This window comes from Larus michahellis, chromosome 5, assembly GCF_964199755.1.
Source record: "Larus michahellis chromosome 5, bLarMic1.1, whole genome shotgun sequence".
Taxonomy (NCBI): Eukaryota; Metazoa; Chordata; class Aves; order Charadriiformes; family Laridae; genus Larus; species Larus michahellis.
Genome location: NC_133900.1, coordinates 22,529,624 through 22,541,428, shown reverse-complemented (window position 1 = coordinate 22,541,428; position 11,805 = coordinate 22,529,624). Strand labels below are relative to the sequence as shown.

The following is an 11,805-nucleotide window of genomic DNA, read 5'->3' as shown; positions in this document are numbered from 1 at the left end:
GCAATTAATGAAATGTTTCATTATGTTCTAAACACAACGCTTGTTTCCTTTGGGGTAAAATAAAATGCTTTGGTTTGTCTTTGTCTGTTCAAGAGGACAGGCTTTCCATTTGGGTTTCAAGAGACCTACCCTTTTAAAAAATTAAATTCTATTTCAAAATGGTAATGCTGGTTTAAGAAATCAAAACTTTTATGTATTTACTTATTTCCACTTCAAAGCAAAGCAGTTCACTTAAGTAGCTTTTGGGAACAAAGCTACTCACTGAAGTTGATCTGAGTTTGCAAAGGGTTTTAGTACGTCCCAGACACCATTTTTCAATTAATTTTGTATTCATCAAGAAATTTCATTCATCTCGAGCTATTATGTCTTGTTTTTCAAGTTGTTTTTTTTTTTTTGGTATGTGTTTGCCACACATATTGCAAGAGTTAATAAATAAAGCCAATTTGATTTATGACTTGTTTTGCTTGGATAAGTTTATGAATAGCAATGCTGTATATGTTTTTAATTAAATTCTTTCTTTCCTCCAAGGATCTCACCATCCAAAACAAATTGAGAATTTTGTTTAGAAAGTTTACTTGCACCTTGTATTATTATGTATACTCTTGAGACAAACTTGCATCTGGGGTAGATATTTATAAGAACAGTTTCCAAAGTTCAGAATGGAAACTCTTACACTTTCATGCTGTCCCTAAGTTTTAATGTCTGCCGGGCTTAATAGTGTATTGCAATATTAACATAAATTCTTTATTTTGCATAATAGACACATCTCTGCAAAATGTAAGCCTTTTCTTCATACATTTTTTCCAACAGCTGCAGATAACATTCCTCGTTGAATTTCTAGATTGTTCAGTAAGGTCAACATTCATAAACCATTTTATCTACTACACTTTAAAAATTTTCCTCTAGCTGCTCTAAAAATGTGAGTGTTATTCATTTCTCTGAAATGCCATCAATTTGTTATTTGTAGGCATGGCCTGGAAAGGAAGGAAGAAGACAGTGGGAGTGAATCAATATTTTATTGTAGTGACACTCTTGTGTTATTGCAGCCAGTCAGTTGTACTTATAACCTCCTGACTGCAGTGCTATCCATTGCAGTTGCTCAAAAATAAAAAAAAGATACATCTTCTTTGCTGCTAGTTCTTGTGATGTAGCACAGATGAGAAAATAGGTATTTATGCCAGCTTTATTCTCTAACCGAAGGCTTTGACAATCTAAAGCTGCACCACCTTTCCCAAAGACAGGCATGTGGACCAATGTACAAGGCAAGCCATTCTAACCTCCTTCTTATGGTGTCTCTCCTTGTCTTTCTCTTGCAGAAATGCCTGCCTCCTCAGACATAATGTCTTGGGAGCTCTGAGGACTTTAGACCTTGGAAATTTCATGAGACTGCTGATCTGAACTAATGAGGAGACTTTTGCAAATGTACCTTCAGATGACACATACAGAGAGCAAATCCCTTCAGAACCTCACTGGTGTTTCTAAAACAACATGAAAGGACACATGTCAGCGGTACAAGGAAATTCAGTGGAAGGTGAAGAGGTAGGCTAGCCTCTTCTGAGTCAGGTAAGCTGAGCTTAGCAACCACCTCACCGTCCTCACATGAGTTTGTGAGAAGTGTCTGGTGCTACTAATATCAATGCATATTTGTTAGATACAAGATTTGGCACACATAGCTATTAGAGATCCATCTCTAAATGTGAACATGAGCAGACGCCTTAATATTTAAATGGTGTCTAACTGGTAATTAGATTATGAAAATGGTCTTTATCTAAACAAAATATAGAAAAGCAAGAGAGTTTTGCAGAAGGCTTTTTACCTCGCTTTCAATTTTTCTTAATTTAAATTATTCCTCTAATCCCTCCATTGTATTTATCAACAATATCCAGAAAGTGAAGAATTTAATTATGCTAAGGATTAATTTAAGGATGCTAATTAAATGTCTGCACATTGTGGCCAGAAAACCATTCTATTAAACTCATCTGAGGCCCTGCTGTTGCCATAAGAGGTGTGTGTTGGGGTGGGTAAGGGTGCCAGGTCAGGTCCCTCACAGCTGAATGAAATAAAGTCATGGCATGTGGGTAAAAAACAGAGATTTCCAGAAAGGACCACGATTCTTTTGCCATTGGTCAATAATTTTTTTACTGTCGACTCCCACAGAAGCAAAGTTGGGCCAGTACCGACTGCTTCTGAAATCCTGGCCTTAATTCCAGCCGCCTTAAACGCCAGCCTGCTTGCCTTCCTTCCAAATGTTGGAAAAAACACTGAAATCTCTGCCCCTCAGCCCCACTGAAATAAAAAGAAAAGAGGTCAGTTGGCATTTTTGTTTGTTTGTTTGTTTGGGTTTTGGTAGGCCATATAGAAAAGAAAACTGAGTGGAAATCAGATGAACATAAAATGATTTTTGACACATTTGGCAAATGGTAGTGTTTGTAGAAGTTTGCTCACAAAAACTGTTGTGTAAGCATCCACTTGCTCAGTTTGAGTAAGAGGTTTGCTTGCCAGGAATGGGAATAAAAAAGATCACCAGTTGGCAATATTCATCCTTTCCACTCGTATTTTCTTTGCCTGTGACTCCCAAAGCGTTTGGTGGAAATGGCAATGTTGCTTGTATTTTTACAACTAAAGCACAGGAGATTAAAGCGAAAACATAAAAACATGAATGCTTGAAAAGTGACGTTCCTGGAAAGGAGAGACACAGATGAACTGACAGAGAAACCTGATGCTCAGAAGTACGCTGAGAACCTTCAGCTGCTCAGCATTTATAAAAATCAAAACACTTATTTAGGAGCCTAAGTTACGCACTAAGCAACTGCCCCAAACTTTCATAACATGCTAGGAATAGAGCAGGAATAAGAAGAATGTAAAATATTTATAGTTATCTATCCTAACTACTAGACCGTATAATATATCCCTTGTCTTTAATTTCTGGGGGAAAAAAATTTATGGCCTGAATTCTTATCTTTTTTTTTAAAAAAAAATAAAAATAGAAACATAATCTGAGAAACAACTTTTATGATGGGTTGTTTTTTAACTGGGTTCTTGCTGAGGAATTAGAAGAAGCTGCAAGTCTCGCATTTTGCTTTACGTAGTCAATGTTTCAATAATGTATTGTTCTGTTCCGTTCATAACATTATGCCATATACAGTCATGTAGGATCTGTAGAGCAGTTGGCATGTCCTTTCATTGTTAAAACCTTTGGTTTGGAATGGAACAGCATGAAGTCAAATACAGGAAGGAAATTATTATGGAAACTGTAAGAATTTGAGACCTCAGCTATCATCAGACGCAACAAAACGTTTCCTCATTTTATCAAAGGCATGTAATTACTGATCAGACAACAAAATGCCAAGAAATATTTCAAGAAGCTTCTGAGAGCTAATTCTGCCACTTGCCAGACGTAAGCAGAGCATCACGTTTTGATATTTTTTTCTTGCATGAAGAAAAGTTATAGATGGAGCTCAGGCTGTTACTGTCTGTTCCAAAGGGCCCTACTGAACGTCTTTACACCCTCAAAAGCACCTTTATTAAAAGAAAGATAAACTCCACAGAAGTTGGTAAACTAATTTTTTGTCACTTAAGTGGATAAGATTATGATGGATACACCTGATTACGTTATCAGAGTCCAAGAATTTTAAGATAAACTCAGGGTCCAGAGAAATTCAAGCTATTCACAAGTCAAAATAATTTTAAAATACATCATGTGAAAGACAAAGAGAGCTACACATGTGATGTTCATGCAAAGAATTTTGTTAGTTGGAAAGAAGTTAGTTGGAAACATTTAAGTGTGGCATGTGTTTCACCTTCACACAATAACACCGTTGCTTTCAGCTGGAAATTATGAAGTCATGCATAGAACATTTGCATATCTAAAACATATTCCTAAATTAGACTTTAATGAAGCCACTTTCAAAATTTTATTGCCATTTTCATTCTAAGTTAAAATGTGTTCTTTTGCTAGTGTGACAGAAAAACTCACATAAGTAAAAATATAGAATATTTACTGCACAAAAGAAAAATGTGTTGGGCATATATAATTAATAGTTATTCAGAAAGCGTTAGCATAGGGGAAAACTAAAAACCGTTAAGTATCTTGGCTATTCTTAACTGTGATTTCAGTGGAAGCCACCGTTTTTCTGAATAGAACTTGGTGTCATTTGTACCTGGATCTTCATATCTTAAAACTACCTTAAAGAATATTAAGTGAAAGCTAATTCTAACTAACTACTACGTAATCAGTTAATATTTGAAGGGATCAGCCTTGCGTGGAAGAAGGACAGGGCTTAATCTGCAAAGAGTACAATGCTGGCTAGTGCAATGCCTCACTTTAAGGCATCCTGCCAGCTAGCAGGAATTTTTGCTCCAAGATGAGGCACTTCTCTTCCTCAGTGAGTGGCGGGGAAGAGCTAAGTCAGCTCAGAGTAATGTCACTGGAGACCAGAGCAAGCTGAATGCTTCCAGAGAAAAGCAGCAAGATGTCAGCTGTGTCCCTTATAGTAAGGCATTTAGTCTACTTAGGTTTCTCCACTGTGAATCTGGTCTTTGAATTAAACGTCTCCAAACTGGCCAGCGGAAATCCCATCCCAGTATTTGAAGCATTCACCTGGGAGGGGATCTGTTTTCAAAAATCCCTTCTGCTTTAGCTTGATACCATTCTTTTTGCTGAATTTTTTCACTTAGTATATATTGCATACTTCGAGGGATGGGGAGGAGAGTGCAGTTGATCAATCAACTTGATAGTTAGATATTCCTTGGCAGAGGAGAGAATGGTATTCAGGTTTCTGGTGCAACAACCATTTACTTTATTTATGCAGAGAAGTGCTTCAGCGGGAGAGGCCGGTACCTGATAGTCAGGAACTGACAGGATTACTGAGGGACAGCTGTGTCAATCAAGTAAATTAGTGCAATCAGTATTCAATCAGAGAGTCATATATATATATATGGAGACAGAAAATCAAGCCAGAGACTTGTGAATATCATCACCACAAAGTGCCTCAGTATATACGACAAAATCACAGTAAGTTCTTCTGCCTCTTCAGAACTTCTTTTGTTAAATTCTGAAAAATCATGGAAGATGCCATTGTCTGATGAGAAAAACTTTATTAAGATGAACAAAAGGAAAAAGGTGAAACCAGAAAAATCCTTTACTCTGCTTGCTTCTTCAGGAAAGCATAGAGAAAGCCACACGTGCGAAATCACAGAGAGATCAGATTGTTTTGTCTACGTCCGCAGCAAGTTGAGCTGTAACCGCCTGGCAGTGAGGAAGCGCTGCTCAACCAAACACATAGCACATGGAGAGGTAGCACTCTCCTGCTATTTCATGACAAAATAAATGGTTTAATGTTTGTGTGAACGTGTGGCTGGAGGGGCACCCTGTTTAGGACAGGCTACTGGTGTCTGTGGAATGTTGCCCTGGAAGAACTTGCAATATTTCCAGCAAGAAACCCGAATGCCAAGCAAATGTATTTTCTTCCAGACCCAAAGTACTGGACTCTTCAGTTTTAGGTTCAGACTGGCAGAAAATCTTCACTTTATTCAGTTCAAAGTTTTTAAGATAATGGTCACAAAACGATGACTTTTCAGCCCTATTGACAAAGACTGGAAGGCCCTGGGAAGGTCACGTGGATCCGTGTTTCCCTCTGTGCATGCAGACTGCTCATTAAATCCGCTTGATCATCTCGCTTATGCACTGAACTTAAAAAAATCAAAACAAAACAAAGATAAAACCCAGCCCCTAAAAGCAAGTAGCACTCGGGCTCAGGTATTTAAGGGAGTTATTCCAACTTGATCTTTCTCCCACATACCCTCTATGGGAGGAAATATTTATGGAGGAAACAAACTGGAAAAGATCACACACAGTCTGCCACACAGACTTCCTGGTGTTATTCTATAGAGGAAGAGGCAAAAGTTCTTTCTCAAATTCATTTCCCCACGTAAGCAGGGGGAAGAATATTGTCTTTTGTCAACATTTTGTTTTGCTCGTTTGCTGTTATCTTCAAAACGTGTTCTATGATGATGCAATTTATTAATCATGACTGTGTTGTGTTCTATAATTAAAATGATCCTTTGGGACCATATCTGTAATATGTGCTGAAATGTATTGTTTGCTAAGTGGCCTTATCTATAATTCAGAGAGTCTTTGTGTGCTTTGGAAGACCATTTGGCAAACTCTGTGCAAGGAAGTAATTTAGTTATCTGGCTGCATTAAGGATGAAATCAATTTAAGATGAATTAGGGCTTCTAGAAAAGTGATATGAAAAAACCAACTTAAGTTCTTGGCTTTGGAAGAAGTAATTAGCCAGTACCGCAAGAGCTGTGGCGAACATGCAATCGGATATCCTTTAGTGGATCTAGAGGAGCAATTTAAGAAAGTATTGTCCCCAGTTTTTCATTCCTACCTCTCAGCTGGTTGTTACTTTCTCAACAGTTTAGATGTGGTGTGTACCCTAGCAAGTGCTTCTAAGCCTGTTTCAGTGACAAAACAGTCAGATTAATTTAAATCACTCTTTTAGATTATTCAGGGGACAGAGAGAAAATCAAATTCAAATGATGTGAGACTTCATTTCAGTTTGAGTCCCTGTCTCCTCCTCTTGTTGCTCCATGGCCATAACAATGTAGAGGGGATGTTGCAACCCAAGTGGAGGCAAAGCTCCAACTGAGATAGATTGACTTCAGTTGCAGAAGGTTCAGGATCGTAGCATGAACTTAGAGACTGGTTATTGAGAACACACTGCTAAGTCTTTGCTGTGTGAAGATACAGTTCACAACCATTTATTTCAAGTCCTTTGCAATGTAGTGAAAAATCTGTGCGATTTTATTTCCAGCTCAACAGGACATTAGACGTTGCTAAACTGTTTAACGTACGTAACGTGATACTCTATGATAAAAGTGATCCATTAGTGAGCCTGAGTGACAAAGAGTGTCTAAAAAAAAATCCTTAAGGATAGGCCAAGATCGTTTGCATTTATTTTAATGATATCCAAATGGTGTTCTAACCAAAGATGTTAATAATTACGATGAGCAATAAAACTCTAGAAAGAGTTAAACTTACTGGCAGGCTTTATTCTGCTGCAGTGTTCTGTTTGACATAATTCCATAACCTCTTCCCTTCAATAAATGTCAACTACTTTGTTTTATTTTTTTAATTTCTTAAATGTCCTAGCTGTGAAAAGAGACAGAGCATGAAAATAGTCAGGGATATATCACGTTTTGCATTCACATGCTTGTGGTTTTTGTTAGGGTGACTAAAAGGCCAGAGAAGACTCTGCAGGAAGACTTTCAAGCAACAATAAATATGGAAGTTGTTTCCAATGCAATGTTTTGAAATGCTTTAAAAGCTTTAATCAAAAGGCCTTGCTATGATCAACTCTGGTAGAGGAACAGGAGTACTATTTCCACAATAAACATTTTATTTTTCATGGTACTTTCTCTGAAAACCACCGCTGAGGAAGTGGGGGTAATTGATGACAACACAGATTTAAAAAAATGCTGTAAACTTATCTAACAGCAGAAGATGATGACAGTTTTTGAACATGGCCAACCAGTCAAGAACTGCTGCAGCCAGATGAAAAACTTCCACTGCTGTTACGCCGAAGCTCGATTAGTTGATGAAAAGGTCTTTGTGAATCAGTAGTATCTGACACAAGGGAACTGCCTCAAAGGCCTTTGAGGTCCTTTCCTCTCAAATGTCCTCTTGAAGGAATCATCTGCAGGGACCTCTCTACCCACGACCATCTGGCTTTCAGTGCTCCTCTCTGCCTGGTTTGAGAGTGTGGGCCTGGTCAGAAGAAATTTTTGTGGTCCTAGAGACACTTCTACGGGACGCAGGATTTGTAAACATTATAAACTGATCAAATTGTAATGGCCCAATCCATCTCCTACCAAAAACCTGTAAGACTCTCGTACCTTCTCTGGGGCTGAAACCGAAGGAGTTTGTGAACGAGTCACAGAAAGTACCAGGCATGGTCAGTACTTGCACCCTGCCTGACTGTGTTTGGTACAGGACAAGCAGAAAAAGGCAAACGAAGAGCTTTCACTTCTGCAGGTACTTACACTGTTACAGACACAGAACCTCTAGATGCAGATTTGGTTTCGGAAAACTGTTCAGTTTGGAGTGTAAGAAAGACGGAGGTGGCCCTAAATAATCCCTTACCCTACACATCTTGGAAGAAACTAAGAAAATAACAATGTGTCATTTTCCACAAACATGAACTGGGGTCCATACCAAATGAAGCTCACTGTAACGAGTTACATCAGGTTAAAGACAAAACTGTCCCTGAGTGTCTTCCTCCTAATGTCAAGACTGAGAGAAATAAGCAAAGCTAATAAACTTAATCCTCGACCCAGCTTTAACAGTATTTCCAAAGGCTGTTTCAGAAAATATAAACACATTAAAGAACAGCCAGAAACCTAACCTGCTCAGAGATCACCGATTTCTCAGTTGTGTGTTGAAGACATAGCAACCTAAATTACCCTTGAAATGACTCTATTTCGAGTCATACGCTTTTCTGAGCTATATTTACAGAAGACTTCATACTAGTAGTACAAGAACTTATTCCAGACAAGGATTTATCTTGGGTTTATGTTAGCATATAATTTGTAAAAGTTTGTAATAAACATGCCTCATTGAGACTGGCAGAAATTACAGGAAGGAAAACACCACTACTAACTTGGGGCTACTTGCTTTGATTCAGACCTCATTGTGTTATGTTTGTTATGTGAGCTTCAAAACAGCAGAGAAGTGATGAATCGTTGTGTAACTAAGGCCAGAATTTCCAAAGCAGCCTCATCTTTTTAGAAACTCTCTTTTGATTAAGGATTTTGACTTCCAAGATAAATATTCACCAGAGGCCTGATGCTTAGATCAGGAAGTACACTAACAGGCTTTCATTCAGATAGGAGGAAATATGCAATGCATAATTCAAGACCTTACGCCTGAGCTGGCATCCTGTTGCACGCCCACTGAAGTCGATGAGATTTTAGGGTGTACAGGAAGTGCCAACCGAAGTCTTACAAATAAACACTTAGTGAATATTTATATGAATATGGTAAACAGCATAGAAAAATACCGGTATGCGTGCTGGTGGTCAGTCTGAAATTACTACTCTTCCCAGGCCTGTTTTTATATCCTTTAGGATAATAGGGCCATCGTTATTTTTCCAATGCTTTTCAACTCGTGGTAAGAGATAGTTTCCCCTCTGTTAGTCACACAAACTAAAAGCAGGTCTGTAATCTCAGTTTAGCTGCATTTGGAAACCAGTCTTGTTTGTAAATGATGAAAGGAAACCAGGCAGGAACCTATTTACCAAGTTTCTCTGTAGAAGCATTCAGTTTTTCCAAGGTCGCTCTTTTCTCCACACTGACCGGCTTCTCTGCACTGGATAAAGTTTTTGAATCCTTCAAAATACCAGGTTATCATTGGTACAGGTCAGAAGCTTAAAAATTAGATCATGCATCGATGGCTTTAAAAGTATGTTTTAGAAACTACTGTGATATTTCACTTTGTGCGTGTATGTTCTGTTTTGTTATTTAAAACACATAGATGTTTTGATCAAAATTGCTCGTGACACTGTTTGAGACACTGAGGAAGCTCAGAATGGCTCTGAAGAGCCAATGCTTTAAATAATTTAAAGCTATGTTTCTTGTTCTTCCAAAATAAGCTTCATCTGTTACTTACCTGTCCAGGAAGCTATATTCAAGATGGACAATCTTGGATTAAGTGGCAAAAAGCTGTTGGTATAAATTAAATATTAAGTTATAATAAATGTCTTGTGTTTATAGATTTTTCGTAATGTAGTATGAAAACAAAACGTTGATTATGCAACATACAAAAGCCAATTCTAGGGGTATAACAGATGGCGAGTGCCAGAGGCAGAAGAGAGTGAATATTTTTTAAAAGTTATGTGATCACATAATTAAACAGAGTGGATTAACTATGAGAATTCACAAACATTCAGGTGAGTTAGTTTCTCTTCTCATTGACACTGAAGAAATAATGAAATTTCTGTTTCCCTACATGTACACACTGTTTGGAAAACCATTTATTAATGTTGAAATCAATAGCATCATGACCATGCAATTCAGCAAGCCCAAAACTATAACATGACTTGAATGAGCAGTTACACATAATGAAGTGATTATGGGGGCATAAGTTCTTCCAAATTGCTGAAATATTACCAGTATTACCTTGTAAACATTTGTCTCATGGGCACGACCAAACCAGTAACACAGAAGAATGGCAGGAAGGGGAGTGGGAAGAAGAGGGAACGACTGACCTTTTCGTGATGGCAGTGCTTGACAAAGCTGGGAACAGCTACACCTTCTCCAAGTCATAGTCTCAAAAGACTATACTCTCTCTTTAAAGAAACAAATTCATTTAAAAAGCCTTCAAGAACAGCACCAAGGACTGCGTATGTATACATGCAGGTGTGTCTATATATGCCAACCAAATTGCTGTTTCTTCGGGGTGTTTCAGCATTCTTGATGCCGGATACGGCTTTGTTTTAAATCATCTCCAGCATGGGTTTTTCAGTTAAATCAAGACATTTATTTTTAATGGTGTTTTCTACTAAATGAACAGCGAGACGGAGGTGATGTCACCAGCAGAGCCAGGCAACTCCTGCCTAAAGCGTACGGGGCACACTTTGTACTGGTGCTTGCTCTTTGATTTGCTTCCTGTAGGTTACTAGATACAGAAAAGGACCTAGCTGTAATCAGCTTTTCCCCCTGAAACAGATAACTTGGTAAATTCATGGAAAATGAAGTGACCAAGAATCATCTCTAGTGTTTTTTCCAATGATAACCACAGTTAGGCTTTCCATTTCCCAGAGATACCACACATACCTGTTGAACCTGCTCGTATCTTCTGCTGCACCAGTGGAGATAAAGCGGGCACTTGACTGGCTTTATTGATTCCTGAGGTCACACAGTTGCTCTGTTTCCTGTCTTGTGGTGGGTTCTTTTTTTTTTTGGTATTATGTTCATTTGTAAGTGGAGCAGCTTTCACATGGTTTTGGAAGTATGTGACCAGCCATGCAGTCTCTAAGAAACAGCCAGTTTTGGGTTTATATTGCTGTAGGTCTTTATTGGCTTGAAAATCTTCCTCTTTACCAGCACCTTTCTGTCAAAGAAACAGAAGAGACAGCCTCCTTACCCCGCAGCCATCCCACAAAGTCCTGCATGAAACAGCCCACAGGTCTCATCGCAGTAATTCAGTCAAGTGCACCAATTCCACTCTTACCCCTGTGTTTCTTACACCGACGTTGACAATCTCTTTGGGGAATGACAGCGAGGAGGTGGGATGGCTCAAAATATTACTGATGGGCTGCTGAATGTCTGGCTACAGTTTTTGTAGAGTCATGAGGGAACTGGCCGTGGAGTCTCTATTAATTTATCTTGTGGCTGACTCCCACAGTTAACATTAAAGAGTTCAGCCCTCCATTTAGCCAATTTGGTCAAAGGCAGGCTGGTGGCAACTGAAAGCTATGACCAGCTGATGGCTGTATCTAAGGGTTGTTTGTAAAAATTGCTTTAGCTGCCTCAGTCCAAATTTTACTGACAAAATGTCCATATCTCAAAAAAAATTCCTCCAAAATAACTGCTAGCCAAAGGCTCGGGGACAACCAAGGGTTTAAAGGCAAGAAGGGTGACCTTGTCTCTTCCCTAGAAGTATTCTCTGTACGTCAGCAACAAAGTGCAAAGGGGCACATTTGTGTTAGCCCCACCCAGGCTGTCAATGAGGAACTTCTGTCCTCAGAAACACCAAATCGAGTTCATATGAATTTCCCACTCTTCCAAAACCACTTTCCC

General features: G+C 38.6%; 1 long non-coding RNA gene across 1 annotated transcript; it reads right to left on the bottom strand.

The window, feature by feature from the left end:
• Nucleotides 1-1,002: 1,002 nt before the first annotated feature.
• LOC141743983 (uncharacterized) lies at nt 1,003-10,992 on the bottom strand. The gene is made up of 3 exons (XR_012587300.1): nt 10,840-10,992; nt 9,674-9,726; nt 1,003-2,286 (listed from the first exon to the last, which is right to left on the bottom strand). It is a non-coding gene; the product is annotated as an uncharacterized LOC141743983 (long non-coding RNA).
• Nucleotides 10,993-11,805: the final 813 nt, after the last annotated feature.